General features: G+C 37.4%; 1 protein-coding gene across 1 annotated transcript in view; it reads right to left on the bottom strand.

Moving 5' to 3' along the window:
• The window catches only part of CPA6 (carboxypeptidase A6), a 522,469-nt gene that overhangs the window by 465,559 nt on the left and 35,829 nt on the right, over window positions 1-21,081 (bottom strand). The gene's annotated exons all lie outside the window — the stretch shown is intronic.

Below are 21,081 nucleotides of genomic sequence, written 5' to 3'. Positions count from 1 at the left end.
CCCCCTTTTCTATAGCCCACTATCCACTATAAGTCTTTTATTGTATTTTAAGTATGAACTATACTTACTGTAAACTATTAATTACAAGAAGTTACTTTCATCATTTAATGCACGTATTTTTCTAAGACTTTATGTATCTAGGGCTTTGGTATTGATAAAGCATCATACATTTCCCCATCAAATTTAATGGATTTGTATTAAATAAGTTGTTTCACTTCTCTGAGCTTTCCTTTTCTTGTCATCTGAGCTTTCCTTTCCTCATCATAAAGTGGCTCTGGGGGTGCTGTGAGGTTTTAAAATAAATAAGTGAATAAATAGAAATAAATAAATAAATAAATAAATAAATATCATGAGTAAATAGTTTTAAGCACTTTAGCAGCATTTATTTATATGCTGGTAAATGTTGTGTGAATCATAAATCATTTTTTTATGCATTAAATTGCCTATGAGGTATTAAAACTTCATTCTTTGAAAATAAAAAAAAATAAATTTAATGGAGATCTTCATTTAATGGCTCTTCACTTGGTGGCAGCATTTCACAAATGAACTAAAGTCATTAAGCAAAGGAATACACCGATGGAATAAAAGAGATGAGTAAGTTATAGCCCCATCCTTGAAGGAACTTGCAATTTTTTAGAGAAGATGAATAGATTTGTACATAAGAATATACAGTATGTAAAAAGTCATGTAAACTATACAGAAATAGGACTATATTTTTTACAAATAAATAAGCATACCTGAGCTTATACACCAAAACTACTCATCTCCTTTAAAAAGTTCTCCTGGAAAGTAAACACTGTCATTTCTCAAAAACTTATTTGATTAAAAAATGAGTTGTGATTATAAAGTAATAGGAATGGTGTCACAGAGAAGCACTGGGATATAAAATGCCCAGAACACAGATAATTGATTTTTCCAAAGGGATGAATATCCTTAAGGATCTTTCCATGACCTACTTAAAGAAGAATATTTTCCTTTCAACATTTTCTATATAAGACAATAACAAGGTTGAGAACAGCTGATACAAAGAATTCAATTGCTAAAGTCCCACACAAGAAGTTAGGTTAAGTTCAGATCCCACAATGTGGAAATTTTTGAAATGAGAAATAACCAAACACAAAAGGAAGTGACTTCGAATAAGCTGAATAGACTCATTCTAGGAGATATTCTTTTCCTTGCTTAAAACCATTGTGGGAGTCAGAAGTAGTCTAATACCTTTTTATTCCACAGAAACAAGCATTTTCAGAGTATATTTGTGGACATTGAAGAATATTCAAAAGGAGTTTATATGGCAAGAGAAGTGAGGATAATGAATTTGTGTGTCTGAAAGGGGTCCACAATCAGCCATAAGCATTGGGACAAGTAAATGGTCACCTCATATGAACCAGGTCAAGATGCAAATTAAGTGAAAGGGAAGATAAACTGAGTCAGGACACAAAGAAGTTCTCTAACGGCATTCTAGAGGCCTCTGACCAGGCTCTTCAGCATGCCCTATGATAATGCTAGTTAGCCTCAGTGCCATCAGACCCACTCATATGACTTGCATATTTTTGTATGTTTATTCCATAATGTGAGTTCATTTCTGTTCAACCAATTCTTTTTTGCCCAAAGTTTAATAAAAATGTAAACATAAAGGTTCTGTCAAGGGGAGGTTCTTGAACTGAATGGATATTGTATTTCTGACCTGAATGGTCATTGTATATACTCTTAACATTCAGATCTGCTGACAAGCAGATATAATATTGGTCCCATTATAGAGTGAACAGGTCCATTAAGTAAACATTCTTACATTAACCAAATATTATTACACCAAGGATTGTACATGGTTAGTGCTTAAATTTTCTCTCTCAAAATAGACATATAGAGGTTTCTTTAGCACTATACTAATAAATACCTCTGTTTCAACAGTATCATCATCGTAAAAGGGTCACAGCAAGGGACTTCAGACTTTGTAAAGTCCCTGCTGATGCCAGTTACTCTGTGTGTGCCTTTCCTGATAGACTCTGCTCTTTTCCATCCTGCTCCAGCCCTAAGAAACTGACCTGGAAGGACTGCATTGTCCAGGCTGATCTGCCCTCTGGATTTTGGTTGGGTTTGACAAATGCAATGCAGGAGACTGGAGAGTGAGAGGAGGAAGAGGTCAAGGTATTTATTCCTGCTGCTCTCTGCCTGGCTTGGCAGTGTCTGCATTCCTTTACAGATGGCCTCAGCTCTTGTCAGGTGGCTGCTCTCCCAGGGTTACAGCTGTTACCGTGCTCCAGTACAGGTCTCCTTCGGGACTGCCTGCTGTCACCGTAACATCCTCTGTTGGTTCCTTATCCTTGGCAATCAACCCTCTTCGATTTCCCCGTTTGAATGCTTTCCTGTCCGAAACAGGTATCTTCCATGTATTATTTTCTCATACATTATTTTTTTCTCATTAACACAAACATTTATTGATACCATTTATATAGCAAATTAGGTTGAAAGTGAAGTTTGGATGGCTCGAATTCACCATTTGTTTGTGCACAAAAGTATTCTCTTATTTATAAATAAACCGTTTTTCTTTGGCATCCATTAGTTTTTTTCCAAATATTGGCCTGTGTCAAATGTTAAAAAATCAATTTAGTTTCTATCACACAAGACTAAAAGTGATTCCACAGACAGTTGACTGTATGATGACCTAAAACATCTGATGTTAAATGTCATTAAAAACTGCCGTTTGATCACCTTTGTCAGTTTGTGTTATTTAAGACAGAGAAGGCTGGGATTTTATAAATTCCAAGTCCTATTTGAACAGTCCGCATATAAAAGTTGTCTTTTCATTTGGTGAAGTGGTATCCATGAAGCCGTGGACCTCTGCATTCTTGTCTCTGCTGGTCAGTAAGAGCCATCCTTCCAGCTGTCATCATTCAGAAGACCAGAGGTTTTAGGAGCTGGCAAGGATCTGTGAGCAGGCTGTGCAAGTTTACTGTGAGGCACCGCCGGTAAGCCCTAGCAGAAGAGGGGAGAATCCAGGCATTCTCAGCAAGCCACTGCTCACTGCGGTTGTTTCTGCAGATTTAGTAGAAGTAGTGCTGTGGATCTTGTTGGATGTGCTGGGACTGTGCTCTGAACCATGGGAGGCCCAGGTGGGGAGGCGGTTTGTCCGAGCCGTGTCATTTCTTTGCTACTGTAAGAACCAGAGCTGGGATTACTAAATGCTTTTATTGGTTGCTGAAAAGCCAAAGGAGATAGTACTGCAGGGAAGTGGCATTAGCTTGGAGAAGATATGGCTGAAGCCTGAGGTTGCATGTGAAGTGTTCCTCCATTTGGCACTTGGAAATTTAAATCATTCCTGTTGCTTTTCACGGAGTCAACCGGCAAATTAGATGTTTGGGACTCTCATGCATTATTTACTTATTTAATTCCCACAATGCCACTGTGAGAGTTATCACTCTAAAAGTCACAAAACAGGGGCGCCTGGGTGGCTCAGTCAGTTAAGTGTCCGACTTTGGCTCAGGTCATGGTCTTGTGGTTTGGGAGTTTGAGCCCTACGTCGCGCTCTGTGCTGACAGCTTAGAGCCTAGAGCCTGCTTCGGATTTGTGTCTCTCTCTCTCTGCCCCTATCTTGCTTGCACTCTCTCTCTCTCTCTCTCTCGGAATTAAATAAACATTAAACATTTTTTAAAGGTCACAAAACAGAATCATACCTACCAAAAAGTTGGAACTAAGATTTGAATCTAGATTTGCCTGACTCTCGGCCCTTGTTCCTTCCACTGTACATAGTTTCCTTCTAGACGGCTTGTGAGTACTTAGCACAATCATCCATAAATTACTATTATTATTTCCATTTTACAAGTGAGAAACTAAGAATCAAAACCATCTAACCCCCACTCCCCAACAAACATATTTTACCATCCACATTATCATGATTTTACTCGCCACTGTCTTCATCACAATGTCTTAACTTATTGCAGGAAATTTTTGTCCAGAGAGATAAAAGTTAAAAATGATTTCAATGTTTCTTTCAGGAACTTCCTGAAAAATTCACTTTTAATGAACATAATACTGTTTCGCTTTTCAATATATAGCTTCAAACAATTCTTTGCTTTCTATGATTCTTCCATACCCTCACCTCATACCCCTCATTTTGCTGTACCCACCAATCCTAAAGCGTTGTATTGTGACCTTTATCCTAATTAAGCCTCATCCTTTGCCCTGAAAGGCTTGCCTTAAACCAAACCCAAAACCTCATAAATATGACAACTTTTCTCTCTTCCCTCCAAGATGCTACAAATTCATGGTCATAGCAGCGTTCTCCCTTACTGAGGTAAGCAATAAACTTAGATTTAGCTTGTAAACAGGTTATTTTGGTGGCATTTTGGAGGATCCAGCATTTGGCAACATTAACACTTATAGACTTAAATAATCACCCCACTTTATCAATATAGGAAGAGATGGAGTTGAGATTCAAATCCGGGCATTCTGACCCTGGAGCCGTCTCATAAACAGCACACTGTTTTGCCTCTCATAGGCTATAATATCAGAAGCAAATGTGACAAATTATCCAACAGAAATGTTACTATTTGGTCACGAGAGTGTTTAACACAGTCCTTGATGACTTAGTAATAGAGCATTATTATCTTTTAGGTGTTCAGAAATAAAATTATTAATAATTAGTCTTGTTTTATATCTTCCAAAGCTTAGCTTTTCAAGGCTTTTGTCACTTAGATTTACAAACATGTCATAGAGGTAATTAGCAAAAGTAATAGCATTTCTTTATATGTCAACTTGTCATACGAAAATGTTAAATTGTGTTTTATCATTACATAAAAGTAAAAAAATGACTTGCCTTTACATGGTATTATGAATTGAAGTACTGATTTCTGGGTTGTCTTCATTGTGTAGCACAGATTATTTTGTCATCTAAATTAAATAGAGCAGAATTGGGGCACCTGGGTGGCTCAGTTGGTTGAGTGTCCAACTCTTGATTTCAGCTCAGGTCATGATCCAAGGGTTGTGGGACTGAGTTCCGTGTAGGGCTTGTGCTGAGCATGGAGCCTGCTTAAAAGTCTCTCTCTCCCTCTGTCTCTCTCTCTCCTGTTCTCTCTCTCTAAAAAAAAAGAAGTTGAGCAGAATTTTGCTTTTTCTAAAACAAATACGGTTGTTACAATAAAAGTGGACATTTCAATAAAACGGCATATGATTTTACCCTTGAGATACCAAAATTGTATCTCAGATAGACTGAAGTGAGAATTAAACATTTTAAATTACATATTTTAAGGTAATCACAAAAGTAGGAACTGATGAATAAACCAAAGGAACCAAGAATGTTTCTAGAAAATTCTGGAAATAGATACTCTTTCTCTTGTTTATTTTGTTTTCATGGTGACCTGTGTCCTTTGGGGACTCCTAAATAAATCTGATACAAACAGATATCAATGGTTAATGTCTTTTTAGCCTGATGATATGGAGGGCAATTCACTAAGCAGGCTTCCACTGAGCTCTCGAGATTAACTGACTCTCTACCCTCTCTCTGAGAACCACATTGGTTGGCTCCCATAGTGAACTGACCCCCACCACTGCCACCCTACTCCCCATTCTGCCTCTGCATCTGTGCTCCCACCAACTGAGTTGTATGCTTCCCTGGACTCAACTGTGTTTGATCCCAAACCTTGTCATTGTAATACTATAACAACTCCATGTTATACAACTTGACAGCTACATATTATTCAACTTGGCAAGTGTTAAAAGAAAAAATGTTGCTGCTGTGAAAACTAAATTAAATATTTCAGAAAGCAAATTGCTTTTTAAAATGAGATCAAATCAAATAATTATAAAGAATTAGGAAAAAAAACTTTAAAGGTCTAGAAAAATTTTGCTTTTAGATGTAAGATCTTTTTCTCACTTGAAACAAACTAGAAAATGTAGATGAATTATGAGTATAGTTTTGTGAAAAAGACCATCTACAACTTCAATCATCAGATTCATACAAAAAAAAAAAGCTTTGGGTCTACTATAAAAGATAGGCAAACAGATGTGTATTTATGTGTTTGATGTAAAATTAAAAGCTTCAGGTCAATATGTATCTCTTTTATGATTGTCTAAGATGACTGATATTTTTGGTTAACCAACTGTGATGGTTAATTTTATATGTCAATTTGATTAGACAATGATGTACTCAGATATTTGGTCAAATATTCTGAGTTTAACATTTGATTAGGTAGACTGAGTAAACCAGGTTGCCCTCCCTAATGTGGGTAGGGCTTACCCAATTACTTGAAGGCCTAAATAGAACAAAAAGGCTGACTCTCCCATGATTAAGAGGAAATTCCTCCTTCTTGACTACTTGAGCTGGGAAATTAGTCTTTTACTGCCTTCACACTCAAACTGAAGCATCAACTTTTGTTATGTCTCAAGACTGCCAGCTTTCAGACTAGAACTTACACCATCAGGTCTCCTGGACTCACCCTGAAGCTGTACCATAGACTCTACCAAGCCTCCATCATGTTGACTGCAGATCTGGTGCCTTGTACTTGAACATTTAAAGCTGATGGCAAAAAGAGGAAGAGAAAACAAGGAAGACTGAGGACCACATGAGGAAGTAAAAGAAAGACCAGGAGAATGTGGTATCATCTAGCCTCTAAAAAAGAGAATTTCAAGGAGTGTCCAGTTGTACTAAATGCCAAAATATCAAAGAGTATGAGGCCAAGGCAATTCCCAATGTATACAACAATACAGTATAGTTGGTTGTGACCTTTATAGGAGTAATTTCACTAGAATGATAGGAATGAAGCCAGATTATAAGGACTGAAGAGAAAAATTATATTTCTAGTTAATGAGTTATATTAGACACAAGTGGTTACTTCTGCCTGGTTCATAACACACTGAAAAGATAGCAGAAGTTTTTTCTAAAAAGTGATAAACCCAGAAGACCACAAAAACTAAATGAGATTTCAACAAGCTTTTGAAATATGAAAAATGGATAGACCAGGGTAACTGACTTAGCAGTCTAGAAAAAGGTAAAGAGAATGCAGTGATGTGAGGGGCAGGCAGACAAAGAACAAGATGATTCATTTCTCAGAGCCCTGGAAGAACTTGGGAGCTCGAAGTATTAGGGACCTTTGAAAGATCAGTTGGCAATTTGTCTATGAAACAGTTTTTCACATCTTCACCTCCAGTCTTTAGCCAATGGGTATCTTGTCCTCATACCACAGAAGAGTGGAACTTTTCTCTCTAGGAAGGTTGAATCTTTCCCCAAACAATATGAGAATTCTCCCAGCTTTATTTATACACACCAGGCAAGAGACTAGAGAATCACCTTTAGGGAAAACTTGCCTGTGGTTAACACACACACACACACACACACACACACACACACACACAGATCCTGACATTTGTGTGCCCTTCAATGAAAAAGCAAGCTTACTGTTAAGTTGACACTGACAAGTTCTGCTCATGCAAACAGAGCTCCAAACATGAAGCACAGCAAGAAAAACAAAAAACAAAACAGCAAACAAACAATTTAGAAAAAAAATAGAAAATGTAAGGAGGATCAAGAAACTTCAGAAAATATTTTAATAGGATCTTCACAGAGTTACAAGATGATATTGCATCCACAAAACAAAAACAGAATGTGATAAAAAGTGAATTATTAAGCTGAAGAATGGGCTTTTGGATATTAAAAGTATATGAGAACCAAAAGAATCAATAGGAGGGTGAAAGGTTAAGTCAAGAAAATCTTTCTGAAAACGGATAAAAATGAAATGGATAATAGAAGAAAGTTTTTTTAAAAATTTTTTTAATGTTTATTTTTATTTTTGAGACAGAGAGAGACAGAGCATGAGTGGGGGAGGGGCAGAGAGAGAGGGAGACACGGAATCGGAAGCAGGCTCCAGGTTCCGAGCCATCAGCCCAGAGCCCGACGCAGGGCTCCAACTCACGACCGCGAGATCGTGACCTGAGCTGAAGTCGGACGCTTAACCAACTGAGCCACCCAGGCGCCCCATTATAATAGAAGAAAGTTAAAACAAATTTAAAGGATCTGTGTAGGAGGACCAATATCTAAATAATAAGAGTTCCAGAAAGAAAATAGAAAAGTATGAAAATTCCTTAAACTGAATAAATTCCTAGAACAGAGGGACATGGGTTCCCAGAATAAAATGACCCACTGGATGTCCAACCATACAAATAAAAAGAGGTAAATAAGGACCAAAAAAAAAAAAAAAATCCTAAAGACTCCAGAGAGGAAAAAAGTCAGGTCATATACAAAAGCTAGAGTCTGAATGGCATTCATAGGAATTCTGAACAGCATTAGGAAGCTTTGTGATCTAGGGAAGAACACATCCAATATAGGGGAAAGTTGAAGAGCATTTCCAGATGACAATGGAAATCCCTTCACAGTGGCTGTGTAGCAAGGAAAGAAACGGTATGGAATGTGTCAGGGGTCTTGATTGCTGTAAAACCTGAGGTAAACAGGATTAAAAGGCATGAAGAACTCACCACCAGCAGCAAGATAGGCAGTCAGCCTGGCCCTGATTTAGCCCCTGGTTCAGGGCCTTGACCAGCTACTCTTTGTTCCTGCATCTCTACTGAGGCACACAGAAGGGAACTCTAAGCTGATGAAAGTGTATGTTTAAACTACCCTGTGGAAGTTATCCCTACCACGAAATCTTCTCTCAGGTCTTTTTATTTTTGAAAGCTTTCTTATACGTGCTCTCCAGTTCCACTGAGAATTTCCTAAGGTGGAAACATTGCCCTCATAGGGACAACTTATTCTACAACTGACTTTCGCCTCAATAATTACAGGTTACATTGAATATTACATGTTACACGGCATGTGCTTTCAAGCAATTGGTAGTTTCCCTTTGTGACAAAGCCACTCTTTTGAAGTACTTGTGTAACTTAGGTCCTGGATTTATTTTCTTAACAATTGGCACCAGAATGCCTTTTGAGGAGGAAACTACCTTTGAGGAAATGACTTGATTAGCCACTGGGTAGAAGGTGGAGCCCTATGGGGTGTGGTGTTCAGCAAAATCAAAGCCAGAAAAAAGCCTGGGTAAATTGCTCTTATGAGAATTATAGAGGAATTTCTTTTGTTTCCGAGAGGGAGAGGTGGGGAAGATAGGGAAGCAAAGAAGGGAGGGAGGAGCAGAGTAGAAAGAGGAAATTATGGTAATGTGCTGGAAGTAAAGCAACCAGTGGAAAAATTAGGGTGGCTGAAGGATTTTCTATGAAGAGGTATACTGAAGAGTCAACATAAACTATCTGCATTTCTACAACCAAAGACCCTCACTTGCCCATGCCATACCAAGTCTAAAGTATACCATATTCACAAATGGATATGTAAATTGGTCGGAGGACAGAGATGATTTTTATGCTTCAGTCAACTTAAAGTTAGCAGGCCCAGAAACAGAATTGACCTCCAAAAATGGGAAGACTTTGGATTTCCACACTATGCAAAATGAAAGTTCAATAGTTTGGATCTCAGGAGTACAAGTCTCCAGCTGGTATGCAGATTGTATACCTAGTAATGCCTCACAAACATGACAAAGTTTTAAGTGCGACTTTCTTTCCTTTAATGGCTGATTTCCTCTCTATTACTTTGACCCAAAGCATGTTCAGTACAAACCAGAGCTCGGTTTTCATTTAGTTACTTCCAGAAAACCCTGTGTGAAGTTAATTACATCTAATGAATGGTGTGTTTTTTTTTGCGAGTTTCCCATGTTTCAAAAATGAGGCCAGTTCCTTATTAAACAAGGTTTTTGAAAAATCTAATTTCATTATGCACAGTTGTCCATTGTTACCCTTATTTTGTGGTGATTATTAGTATTACTTAAAAAACCCCGTTACTCTGTTGCACATATGTGCTAGGCTTGTGCCTCTGTCCACCCTCCTTCCCCCTCGCTCCATTGATAGATATATTTTTTTTCCTGTTACCTCTCCATTATCCAGTTTCTTTTCTTCATAACTAGAAATTTCACTTCTTGGCAGTTAGCCCTCGTAACACAGAAGCAAAAGTGGAGCTTAACTGATCTTCCATTTCCTTTTCCTACTTGTCCTTCACTGTCATTTTTCTACTAGATTAATTTTCTTTTCTGCTGACCCTCACAGATTAATTTAAAAGGCTCCTCTGTGTTAGTTCAAAGATTTTCTATAGTTGACATTGCTTCCCTGTGCTTCTGATTAAATTGGGCTCCATGATGAAACTCATCTCTGTTATAATTAACTAATTTTTTAAAATACCAGAAGGCGTCATTTTACTTTTCTTTATCTCCAATATCAGGGCATGTTCTTTTAACAAGTCAATACTTCTGACTGCACTTACCAGAACAATGCCTGTGATAATAGACATCTTCTCTTCTGACTAACCTACCATTTATTTGGAAGATCCCTGTCTGGGCTTCTTGACTTGAAAACTGAACAGAGTGAATCTGTGCTTAGAGCTGAATGAGTGATGTCAAGCATAATTTCTAATCTCCTATTTCCTTCCAGGTTTAGTTCATTTGCAAAACAGGACACAAAATTCCCACTAGACTATCTCCAAGTAATGTTGTTAAATAGCATAGTTAATTATTAGAATCTGTACATAGCTGGGGTAATCAATATAAAGGATAAAGAAAAAATAAGACTGCCACTACTTCTCCAGGCACCCAGGTGGCTCAGTCGGTTAAGCATCCTACTTCAGCTCAGGTCATGATCTCACGGTAGTGAATTTGAACCCCTGTTGGGCTCTGGATTGACAGCACAGAGCCTGCTTCAGATCCTCTGTCTCCTTCTGTCTCTGCCCCTCCCCAGCTCATGCTTGTGCAGACTCTCTCTCTCTCTCTCTCTCAAAAATAAATAAACATTAAAAAAATACTGCTACTTCTCTAGTTCTTGCACTAGATAACAGATACACTTGCTCTGTTTTCCTTAAAAAAAAAAATTGAAGCCACCAGAAGAAACACCCTCATTTCCCTATGTGTGACCATTAGAATTGCCAGCCTCGGCACTCATCCTCTCCTCCTTGTTCCCAGGTCCATTCCTTTCTTCAAGAGCCAGACCTCCTTGTCAACTTGGTATCCCACCCTCTCTCACTTGCTAAAAAACTTTACCCTACTGATTATTTCTTCCTCCTATATTTTCGGTTTTGACCTATCCCATTAGCATTTATATATGTCCTAATATTTCCCTTCTTAACAAAAATTTCAACCCTGCACCCCCTCCCACAACCATTTTAGGGTTTTCCTGCTTTTTATAGCCAAACTTATGAAAAACTTCTCTATGGTCACTGCCTCTGTTTTATCACATCCTGTTTGTCCCGCCACACTGTCCATCTGGCTTCCATCCCCATGATTCCACCAAAATGACTGTCTCTAAAATCACCAGAGACATTTTCTATTAAGATAAATGCACGATCTGCTGCCTTCATTCCAGCCGGTTTCTCCTTATTCGACCCAGTTTACCATATTTCCTTCTGTAAAGCATGACTCCTGAGGCTTCCGTCACCACCCACTCCTCTGACTTTATACTTCTTTCTCTGGCTCCTTCTCAGCCTCCTTTTCCAGATTTTTCTTCATTTTTTTTTAAAGTTTATTTATTATTTATTTTGAGAGAGAGAGAGAGAGAGAGAGAGAGCACGCAAGTGGGGGAGGGCCAGAGAAAAAGGGAGAGAGAGAGAGAATCCCAAGCAGGCTCCACACTGAGCACAGAGCCCACTGTGGGGCTAGAACCCACGAACTGTAAGATCATGACTTGAGCTGAAATCAAGAGTCAGATACTTAACCAACTGAGCCACCCAGGTACCCTCTTATACTTTTTGATTTAAACTATTTGTGGCAGCTGCTCAGGGCTTGGTCCCACTTCTTCCACTCCTAATCCTATTCTTCCTCATGCACTCATATATCTTCAGAGGTTTTACTTCCCATCTTTTCTCAAAAGATTAATTTAAATGGCAGTGAATATAAGGAAGGTTCTGGTGATTGCTATTTCTGGACAGACTTTTTTCTCTCTAGTCAGGGAAACATTCGCAGTAATGGGTATTTGCAGCAGCTGACTTTTTTTTTAAGTTTATTTATTTTGAGACAGAGAGAGACAGAAAGAGAGAGAGAGGCAGAGAGAGAAGGAGAGAGAGAATCCCAAACAGGTTCCCAGTGCAAAGCCCAACACGGGGCTTGAACTCACCAATTGTGAGATCATGAGCTGAGCCAAAACCAAAAGTCAGGTGCTTAACTGGCTGAGCCACCCAGGTGTCCCTTTGGTTTGTTTTTAATGTTCTTATTTTAGCTTCAAAAAATCTATTTCCTACATTGGATCATTGTTTATTTCCTCCCAAGGAGAGCACATATTTCTAGGCTTTTGATAATATGACTTATTTTTATAACCAAGATACTTGATTATCCCCTAATGTTTCACATCTTAACAAAAATTTCAACCCTGCACCCCTCCCCCCAAGTCCTAGTTTTATGACATGCTAACTATATTTGATCCTTGATGGGAGATTTCTTTAAGGAATACTGACTTTTTCAATTAACCAGTTTAAAATCTCTCATTATAATGAGTAACTATGTAGAATGGTAGAAAGGTATGTACTTTGAAACTAGGCCAGCCTAAGTTCAAATGCTGACTCAGCCACTTGTTACCTGTGATATTTACTAGATGATGTAACTTTCCTGATCCTCACTTTATCACCTGTAAATTTGTTTCTTTTTAAGACTTTATTTTTTTAGAGCACTCTTAGGTTCACAACAAAACTGAGGGTAAGGTATAGAGATTTCCCATAAACCTAACCTCCCCCATTATCAACCTCATTCATCAGAATGAGTACATTTTATCAAGGATGAACCTACATTGACACATCATAATCATCCAAAGCCCGTAGTTTACTTTAAGATTCCTTCTTGGTGTTATACACTCTATGGGTTTGGTCAAATGTATGATGACGTATATCCATCATTACAACATTATACAGAGTATTTTCACCGCCTTAAAAACCCTTTGTGCTATTCGTCTCCTGTTTCTCCTCCCCCTCTACCCCTGGCAGCCATTGATCTTTTTATCATCTCTATAGTTTTGCCTTTTCCAGAAAGTCATGTAGTTGAAATAAAACAGTATATATGATGCCTTTTCAGATTGGCTTCTTTTACTTGGTGATATGAATTTAAAGTTCCTTCATGTTTTTCATTGCTTGATAACTATTTCTTCTTAGTGCTGAATAATATCCCATTGTCTGGATGTACCACTGTTTGTTTAGCCATTCACCTACTAAAGGGCACCTGGGCTGCTTCCCAGTCTTGCCAGTTATGAACAAAGCTGCTATAATCAGCCACTGCACATTTTTGCATGTGTTTTCACTTCCTTTGAGTAAATACCGAGGAGTGTGATTACTGGATCAAATGGTAAGAGTACATTTAGATTTGTACTGCTTTCCAAACTACTTTCCAACGTGGACTGTGCCATTTTGCACTCCCAACAGCAATGTCTGAGAGTTCCTGTTGCACCACACCTTCACCAGCATTTGGTGTTGTCAGTGTTCTGGATTTTGGCCATTTTAATGGGTATAGAGCGGTATCTTGTTGTTTTAATTTGCACTTCCCTGATGACCTATGATGTGGAGCATCTTTTCATGTACTTATTTGCTACCTATATATCATCTTTGGTAAAGTATCTTTTACTGTCTTTGGCCCATTTTTTAATTAGGTAGTTTGATTTTTTGCTGTTGAGTTCTAAAAGTTCTTTTCATACTTTATATAACAAACCTTTATCAGATGTGTCTTTTGCAAAAATATCCTTGTAGTAGGTGACTTGTCTTCTAATTCTCTTGAAATTGCCTTTCACAGAGCAGAAGCTTTTGATTTTAATGAAGTCCAGCTTATTATTTCTTTCATGGATCATGTTTTTGGTGCTATATTTAAAAAGGCACCACAACACTTAAGGTCATCTATGTTTTCTCCTATGTTGTCTTCTAGAAACTTCGTAGTTTTGCATTTTACATGTAGGTCTATGACCCATTTTGAGGTAATTTTTGTGAAGTGTATAAACTTTTGTGTCTAGGCAAACTTCTTTGCATGTGGATGTGCAGTTGTTCTGCCTTCATTTGTTGAAGAAACGATCTTTCTCCATTGTATTGCCTTTGCTCCTTTGTCAAAAATCATCTGACTTTACTTATGTCAGTGTATTTCTGGGCTCTCTATTCTCTTCCATTGATCTATTTGCCAGTTGCTTCACTAATACCACATTGCTTTGATTACTGTGGGTTTATTTATTTTTTTATTATTTTTATTATTTTAAATACAACTTATTGTCAAATTGGCTTCCATTCAACACCCAGTGCTCATCCCAACAAGGGCCCTCTTCAATGCCCGTCACCCACTTTCCCCTCTCTCCCACCCCCATCAACCCTCAGTTTGTTATCTGTAGCATTAGAGTAACCATTGACATTGGGTAGCATTTGTCTTCCAAATTTGCTTTTATTTTCCCCTTCAATATTTGTGGTGGCTATTTTGGATCTTTTGCCTCTCCATATAAATTTTAGAATCATTTTGTTGATATTCCATAAAATAACTTGCTGGGATTTTAAATGAGATTGTATTGAATCTATAGATCAAATTGGGAAGAACAAACATCTTGACAATATTGAGTGTTCCCATTCATGAACATGGATTATCTCACCATTTATTTAGCTCTTCTTTAATATCATTTATCAGAGTTTTGTCATTTGTCTCATATAAACATTGTACATATTTTGTAGATTTATACTGAAGTATTTCATTTTCTTGAGTGCCAATATGAGTGGTGTTGTTTTTAATTTCAATTCTATTTATTCATTTTTGCTATATAGGAAATCAATTGACCTTTGTATATTAACCTTGTATCCTACAACATTGGTATAATTGCTTATTAGTTCCAGGACACTTTCATCAGTTCTTTTGGATTTTCAGCAGAAAATCTGTGAGCAACAATAGATTTATGTCTTCCTTCCCAATCTATGTCTTATTTCCTTTTCTTGCCTTATTACATTAGCAAGGATTTACAGTATGATATTGAAAGGGAGTAAAAAGAAGGGATATCCCTGCTTCATACCTGATCTTAATGGGAAAGTTTTTAATTTCTCACCATTAAGCATAATATTAGTTAGCTATAGGGTTTTTGTAGATAGTCTTTATCAAGTTGATAAAGTGCCTCTCTATTCTTAATTTACTGAGAGGTGTTTTGAATTAAATTTTTTAATGTTTACTTATTTATTTTGAAAGAAAGGATGGAGGGAGGGGCAGAGAGAGAGGGAGACAAAATCCCAAGCAGGCTCCATTCTGTAAGAGCAGAGCCCAACACAGGACTCAAACTCATGAACTATGAGATAATGACCTGAGCTAAAATCAAGAGTTGGACACTGAACTGACTGAGCCACCCGGGCGCCCCTTTTACATTTCTTAAATCATGAATGGGTACTAGATTTTGTCAAACGCTTTTTCTGCATCTATTGATATGATGATGTGATGTATTACATTAATTGATTTTCAAACGTTCAACCAGCCTTGCATATCTGGGATAAATTCCACTTTGTCATGGTGTATAATTGTTTTCACACTTTTTTAGATTTGATTTGCTAATTGTTTTTTTTTTAAAGTATTTGCTTTATGTTCATGAGAGATATTAGGTCTATAGTTTTCTTATATTGCATGATTTGGTATTAAGGTAAGAGGCTGAGTTAGGATGTATTCCCTCTGCTTCTATATTCTGAGAGAGATTGTAGAGAATTGGTATAGTTTCTTCCTTAACTGTTTAGTACAATAAATTGGTGAACCATCTGGCCCTGATGATTTGTTTTGAATAAATTGGTTTTAATTATGCTTGTGTTGTATGGTTACTGTGATCATTAGGTAAAATAATGGATAGAAAATATCTGGTAGTAATAATAATTATAGTAATAATAATTAAATCCCTGGCCAGGATCAAAAGCTTCCTCTAGTTATCTATGTGCTTCTGAAATGGACATATTTCCAGTTAGATATAATAATAATTAAAATGTGAAGAAGATTTTGCAACTCTTTGTGCATCTATTATATAGTTTTATTCCTTATAATAGTCACCTGTTTGACAGGACTTATCCCTATTTTGGATGAGGAGGTGAGGAGGCAGAGTATGGGAATTGCTAGGTATTTTCTTTAATCTTGCCTACTTAGGTTAATGCCAGAGTCAGGTGGTAAAATCAGAGTCATTCCCTTACAGTGTATTGACAGGGCTAAACCTATGTAGATTGAAGTGAATCTTAGATAAAGTATAATAATATTCAGCATGATGTGTTACAAATAATAAATTTTTCATGATTGTCAAACAAACAAATCCATCTAGAGATATTACTAAGTGTGGCAGAAACCTAATGCTTCTTTTGCTTTTTTATTTATGATAGTCAAAGCAATTAAACATTAAACCTATTTGCAATACAAACTGAAGGAAAGCTCAAAGACCCTTATAATGTTTTAAATCATTTTTATTACAGTTGGAAATAACTTCTTTTAAGATAACCAAAGGAGTTTTATATTATGTCTCATATGATAAGTGTTTCAATCTAACTTAATGTTTCTGATACTTCAGGTGGAGTGTTATAGAATTTTGATCATTGCAATATGTCAATTTCACATCCGGCTCCTATGTTAGTGTTTTTAATATCTAGTGTGTAATCAATTTCTTATTTTTTACCCCCAACACACGCACACGCACACACACACACACACACACACACACACACACACACTCAGACTTTAATATTTCGCTAACTACTTAGTGAAGCTTTAACCTTTTGTACAGGGCACAATGTGAGAACATAACTGAAATTAAATTTTTTTCTAATGTTTATTTATTTTTGAGAGACAAAGACTCAGAGCACAGCAAGGGAGGGGCAGAGAGAGAGGGAGACACAGAATCTAAAGCAGGCTTTAGGTTCCAAGCTGTCAGCACAGAGCCGGGAGAACATAACTGAAATTAAAAGCTTTTTGACCAATTGGACGGTTAATTAACTATCCTATTTTTAACTACTATTGCAGTCTGAAGAAAATAACACAAGTAGGAAAACAAAAGGATTTGATTGAGTTACTGTTATCTGGAGTTACTTAAAAATCATTGTGTTGTGGGGCACTTGGTCGGTTAAGTGTCTGCCTGCCTCTTGGTTTTGGCTCAGGTCAGGATCTCACGGTTCGTGGGATCAAGCCACGCATCCGGCTCTGCACTGACAGTTCTGAGACTGCTTGGGATTCTCTTATTCCCTCTCTCTCTGCCCCTCCTCTGCTGTCTCTCTCTCTCTCTCTCTAAAAATAAATAAATAAACTTAAAAAAATCATTATGTTGTGTTAGAGAATAGTTTCTTAAAAGGCAAAATCATGATTTTCATACAAATATAAAATGAATTTATGTCAAAGATCTTATCTCATTAATTAAATTAGGATACAAAAAAAGATGTTACAGCTGGTTCAAAGATGCAAAAAAGCAGAGACATTTACAGATCAAGAATAATGAATAAATATGCAAATAGATGCAACACAGGCTTCCTCCCCCCTCCTCCTCCTCTTTTCTCTGGGAATGGGATTTAGGGGAGGGGTTTCCCTCCACTGAACAGAATTTCTTTGTATATCTATATAGGCATTACTGATTGCACTGCTATCAGTGTTCTACAACTTAAGTTGTAAAATAGCCTAAAGATAATAAAGTCCAAAGAGCCCCATGGAATCAGTCATTTAACCTTAACCACTATGCTCTGAAGCCTTAAACAGTGCATAGTTTCCCACTGAAGCACACATTTTCCCCTACACTTGGAAAGTGGTGATAGGATCTTCTATGTAATGAAACATTGTTAATAGTCACTGTTTTAGATTCAATGTAGCTTACTTTGGGACAGAAATACTTGTTTACTCATTAGAGCAAACCTGAATGTCAAAAGAATTCATGAGGTTCCATATTGGCATGAGAGAATGGGCGCTAAGCTTGTATGTTTTAGTAAAGTCATGGAAAGGTTAAATAAGTAATTTGAACCTTCGGACAATCTTTACAGTCTCTTCCAAATCTGTGCTTCTAAGATTTCTTGCAGAGAAATAATTTCTTGGTCCCCTAACCCTGCCCTAATATACTGAATCAGCCTTTGCAAGCCGAGTGAGAGGTTTCTAGACCTGGGCACTTTTCCAGCCCTTGAAGAGGAAGTGAGATCCTGAAGAACGTGTTCTAATTTATACATTGCTCCCTGCTGTTCACAAATTTGATACAGAATCTCATTTTGAAGCTAAACAAGATAACATGGTTCTGATTTTAACAAGCATCAATGACTGGGCCGGGTAATGCAGTGACCAGAGGTGTCCCAACAGCACCTACTGCTGTAAAGAGCCTCCTTAGCAGCCTTTGTTTGCAACTGCAAGCAAACATAAAAGGGAAAGAAAAAAGAAAATGGAGATTTGCTACTTTTTGGAGCCTCTGTTATTTGAGGAATGTTGGTATCTTCATTTCTGAGAGCTTTCAAAATTGTTCTGTTTCTCACTATGATCAATGTGCTTGAATAGCTTAGATTATTGCATTTGATGGAGCTTGTATTTTTCTCTTGATGAGAATGCAGTTCTCGTTAGCATTAACGACAATTCCACATTGCTTTTGTCCCAATTTGCCAACTGTCTTTTTCCTTTTGGAAAACAGATATTTTCTCTCCTAAAACTTCTCCAGTCTTAAACATTTACGTGGATTTAAAATGTGTTTTAAAGCCCATTCTTCTGTAACTTCCAAATATTTCTAAGTTTTATCTTTGAGCAACTTACTTGGTGCACATATGAGAGTAAATAAGTGATGAAAGTATGTACGAAATTAAGAATTTAATTTATTTAGAGGAATGTTTAATGCTCTTAAGAAAAAAAATACACACTGGCAATAAACTCCTTTAGCATGTGTGTGTGTGTGTGTGTGTGTGTGTGTGTGTGTGCATTTTCTCCTACATCTGTTATAGACTAAGATTATTTTTGTATAAACTGTAATTGTCCTCTTTTGGAAATCAATACAGAATAACAAGACATATTTCCTCCAGATAATAGTAACTCTTTAAATGGAAAATAACTTTGGCCATTGTTTCATTTTTTGGAGGTTCAAATTATTTTAGTATGATTAATGAGAGGAGCAGTTCCTGGATATTCTTAATAACTGTATCCTGTTGGCTTAAGACCTCACTTTGCCCAGTTTATGATTAAAATGCTCCACTTATAGTTAGATGTAACATAAATAGTTCTTGTGCTTGACTATGATAGAATTTGGAAACTAGTTTTGATCAAACCAGTATCCTCAAGGAGATTAGAGAGCATAAATGAAATATTACTGTAACCTCCTTGATATCTTGCTTTTGCTTCAGCTTCATTGACTAATCTGGGGGTGGTTTTACAGTTTATTTGAAACTCTAAGTAGATTACCGTATGAATCAGTAATTAATAGAATCTCGAAATGCTCCAATGATAATACTGATCGCTTTAAAATCAACACCTCCCCGGCTCTTACTCCCCTCCGTCCTTGGTATTCTGAACACGGTTGATCCTTCTGAGGAGGAAGAAAAAGAGCCTGTTCAGGTCATGGCCAGGACCTTCTGCTCTTGCTTGTCTCTGTGATTCTTAATTCTTGGAACCTTAGTTTGGTGATGCATTTCGAGTCCCCTCTCTAGCCTCCTGGACTCAGCTTTGTACATTGCTCTGACTCTAGTTTCTTCAATGACCCTCCATTTTTCCCCCTGAATTACTGTGGAGGTCCAAATTAATCTTCAGTCTTGTAGTTCTCCACTATTTTCAATGCATCCAGAATAATCTTTCTTAAAACCCAAATTCCAACATGTCATTCTTTGCCTTAGAGTCTTCAGTGATCTCTCTTTCCCTTCAGCTCCTTTGGGAAGAGAGAGAAGCCCAACTTATGGCTTCAGCCAGAGCTCATGCCATGACTCACGACACATGTTATGTTGTAGTCCAGGCATTTTAGTGTAGGGTGCTCCCACTAGTGGCATCAGCACTACCGGGGAACTTGTCAGATATGCAGGTTCCTCAGGGTTCCACCCCCCACCTGCTGAATCAGAAACTCTGGGATGGAGCCCAACAATCTGTACTTCAACAAGCCCCCTGGGGGATTCTGAAGCAGTCTTAAGTTTGAGAGCCTCTGCTGTCATCTCGAACACTTAGAATTCTAAAGCACGCTTTCTCTTTCTCACTTACAGAATTAATTACCTGCCCTCCCCCCCCCCCCAACTTGGTTTCTAGTGCTCTACTCACATCCTCTTCATTGGGCTAACTCCTGTTAGTCCTTCAATACAAGATGAAACTTCACCTGAGTGTTCTGTAAATGCCCATACTAGGTCCCACATCCTTTTTTTTGTGTCCCCATGCAAAATCTGTGCTATCTTTATGCCAGCCCCTGCCAGCTAACAGCCTGATATTTTGCTATCATGCTTCCTTCTCCTCTCAAGATTACAATTACTACAAGAGTAGGGCAGTAAGCTGATGGTTCATGAAATTCCCTTTTTCTCAGTTGAGCATAATGCCTGAAGCGAAATAGATCACTAAGTGTGAAACACATGTTTATTGGATGAATATGTTACCTATTTACTTTACATCAGCTTCTAATTGTCATTTGGAATGACTGATCTCATTTCATACATATATATGAAATGTGTATGTTGCCTTAGTTTGATTTTAAGATTGAAAAAGATTCTCAAGGGTACAGGTCACTTTTTTGGTATATCCTCCTTTTTTTCTTTCAATAATACTAAAGCAACATTTTCTGTACATGGAATTTCATTTCAAAGCATTACCTGAAATGGCATACGAGTAAATGCTTAGCATCACTGATTATTATCAGGAGGAGGATGGGGTGTGGACAGAATGATGTTTGTACCTAGACTAATTTTGAATAAGACTTCACTATTTATTTTTGCTCATGCATGTTAACATGTGCTGATTAATAGTATAGAATGTCTTCTGGAATTTTCTTGGAAGATTAGACTTATTTATTTATCTGGGTTTTGAAAGTACGTTCGCCCATTGCCAAGGCTGTAGTCTTTTTGTGTAAGTAATAGCATTTATTCCAGAAAAATACTGACAATCAAAAGCTAGTGAGTTCCCTGAATCACTGAATGGTTTC

This window comes from Leopardus geoffroyi, chromosome C3 (assembly GCF_018350155.1).
Source record: "Leopardus geoffroyi isolate Oge1 chromosome C3, O.geoffroyi_Oge1_pat1.0, whole genome shotgun sequence".
Taxonomy (NCBI): Eukaryota; Metazoa; Chordata; class Mammalia; order Carnivora; family Felidae; genus Leopardus; species Leopardus geoffroyi.
The sequence above is the reverse complement of the archived record's forward strand: the minus strand, read 5'-3'. Positions and strand labels throughout refer to the sequence as shown.